At 36.8% G+C, this 2,957-nt stretch overlaps 1 long non-coding RNA gene across 1 annotated transcript; it reads right to left on the bottom strand.

Annotated features, from left to right (window-relative positions):
• Nucleotides 1-1,895, bottom strand: LOC149052937 (uncharacterized). The gene is made up of 3 exons (XR_016187346.1): nt 1,667-1,895; nt 1,489-1,575; nt 1-1,039 (listed from the first exon to the last, which is right to left on the bottom strand). It is a non-coding gene; the product is annotated as an uncharacterized LOC149052937 (long non-coding RNA).
• Nucleotides 1,896-2,957: the final 1,062 nt, after the last annotated feature.

The following is a 2,957-nucleotide window of genomic DNA, read 5'->3' as shown; positions in this document are numbered from 1 at the left end:
CGGAAAATGCACCTAACGATAACATAAAAACCACAAAAATAGAGAAAAAAAAAACTAAAATGATCGAATTACTGAACTTCAGAAGCTAGAATAGTTTAGGATAAATATTGTGGTAACAAACATAACAAAAATGATGTCATCGAAAGGATCGTCATGTGTCAACATCAACAAAAAATTCTCTCTACTTTCAAATGTAACTTTTGTACAGTATGGTGTGCGAGAGAGATGAATTAAACTATTATGAAATAAGAACAGAAAGAAACGAAGCTCTTATGTATAGTACCTGAATGTTGATTGTCCCTTTACTCTGAAAGAATCTGATCGCATTTATCCGCATAAGCAGAAGATAATTAATTCACTCAGAGGTAAAGGGTTTTACAGCTGTTTTAAGTGTTGTTGTTTTTTTTTAATTGAGAGTTTTAGATAGACAAAAATTTCCATCACATAATTTCTCAAGTCCACGTCTGCCCAAAAGGAGAAATTGAAATAAGGTCTATTTCTTTTTGGTTTTTTTTCCTTCTCTCTTTTCTCTTTGAGCAGTTTTAATAACTGATTTGTATAATGCTGCAATGAACTGAATAAACCGACTAAATTATATGACTAACGTGACTATTCATCGGCAACCAACGCTTTTATTATTTCATAACAGTATTTGACTTTCAAATCCAAATTATGCCAAATTTCTTTTACCCTAAATATATTTTTTTTTCATGAACACTGGGAATCCAAAACTACTGATCTCATCTCAAAAGCATTTTAATTTTCTCCTTTTACCAACTTCTCGAAAAAGAAAACTTATTTCCACGGTGTTATGTCCCGGGATTGAAAATGACCTGTCGGTGGAAAGATAAGTATATTATTTACCGACTGAGAGGTCCTTACAGTATATTTCTTCGCAAGAGGGAAGCATCTTCAAGTTTTCACCATACGGACCTTCCCTTAGAAGGTTAAGAGAGTGTCTCTGTAAGAGCGGTCCGGTCGATTCTGCTTGAGACACGGATTTCGCTCATTTCTTGTGTGTTGTAAGACATTCATGTACCTATAATAAAACCACAATCCGTTTGATCGGATCTCTTTATTTTTCAGAGTTTTACGGAAATTAAATTTCACTCGAGCGAAGGCTTGTCATGACACTTTTCAAGACTTTAATTTAAGACAACTTTGAAGGACAATTTACAAAAAACTACGGAACTTAGCAAAAAATAAATACCGCAGCCATGCATATTAACTCTATCTTATCCATCGAGGCGACTTTCGTGAACATCACGTTTCAATCAAGGAAACAGGAAGACTTGAATGACACCTTATCCGTTCGCTTAAGTCACACATGCCAAAACCGATCAAATTCAATGTAAATTTTTGAAAAAGTGAGGCGTTCTTAACTGATCCAACTAACATAGCTAGGAAGTAGGTGCCATAGAAAAAGTAACTACAGAAAAAACTTTGCGGCCCGACCTTTACGAAAACTTTATAACTCCGTGAACTTACCTAATTTTTGGCAATCTCCAAGTTTAGCCGCCATTTTGAGGGACTTGTCAACATGGAGCGCAGCAGATATAAATCAAGCAGGTAGATCTGAAACCGTCAGAAATACATACGAAAGCAATTCAAATGAACTTTACTTTCAATTCAAGCGGCAAAATTTGAAACTGTTCGTTGAACTTACCATTCCTACATCCCCATGCGACCAATTCTTCCAACAATTCAAACACTACAACTAGTGTTTGAATTGCCCTAGTCGATTCCACCGTAAGAAATAACCTGTGCCACCCAAGCTTCGACTCGAATGTAAAGTACGAATCAAATAACATAACTGCTTCATCTTGGAGGCAATATCACGCTGGTATTTTGATTTTCTGATAGAAAAGAACGGTAATCAGGAAGCGATCGCCATGTTTACCTCATAAACGTGACCGCCGACCACCCGCTGAGTGAAAATGGTATAGCGCGCGGTGGGGTGGGGTGGGGGTGGGCGGCGGGCTTATTGCCATAAGATATTCAAATACATGCTTAAAAAGCTTCAGGACTCCTAGCCTAAACAGTGGAGGCATGCTTCGTGGTACAGACAATTTTCATTTTATCTCATAACTTTCTCCTTTACATTAGAACTGGTATTAAGTAATAGAGTTATCAATATATATTTTTAACCGGGGTACCATATGACCTTTTTTACTTGTCATCAGTGGTATGAAATAGGGTGTCTTCTCCACCAGAACCTTTTGTCAATGCCCCATTACACGGAATGAACACTATATTTAGAATGTTTGCTCTAAGTCGTTTTTGCAGTTCCCAAGAATGTATGCAAAATGATAGAGATTTGATTCATTCAGCTGACACGTTCTTTTAAGTTATAGTGCGTGCAGGTTTTTTCTATCAAAAGTCGCGCGCGCAACACACCTGAATTGAAAATTCGTGCTAAAATCGCACGAACCTTAGAATGAGTGTGAGCAACTTTGACTTCCGGCGATATGAAGCCGATTTAGATTATTTTCAGGACTATAACTGAGATTTGTTTATAACTATGATGATCGCCATTAATAGTGGACAGTGCTTTTTACCCATCGTTGTCATCATTATCGTTATCACGCCGGAAGAAGTATAAAGCCAGCACGTTGCCTTACCAAACAACACAGAAAATTCTTCTCTCGTTTGCTCCCCTTGGATCCTGGAAACTGTTACTATTAAGACGATCAACAAGAAAGCCTTAATAATTACTGAAATTTTTGATTAACAGAATGTAAGAAAAAATTGGTGGGGAGAGTAATTCGCGTATCTTATAATCTGAAGGATAGTTTTCAAAAAAACAAATATCACTTAATTCAATTTACCTTAGTTGTCTCGTGTTTAAAAGTGGCGTTTCTGAGGACCTTAGATTCTTCTCTAATTCTTCTTGTCTCAGCCAAGACTCACTATCATCAACTTTTTTCTTGTGCTTGTTACGGTATGGGCCACAAAAC

Source organism: Pocillopora damicornis, chromosome 1 (genome assembly GCF_964200805.1).
Source record: "Pocillopora damicornis chromosome 1, jaPocDami1.2, whole genome shotgun sequence".
NCBI classification, from domain to species: domain Eukaryota; kingdom Metazoa; phylum Cnidaria; class Anthozoa; order Scleractinia; family Pocilloporidae; genus Pocillopora; species Pocillopora damicornis.
Note: the sequence above shows the minus strand (reverse complement) of the source record. Positions and strands in the feature narration are given on the sequence as shown.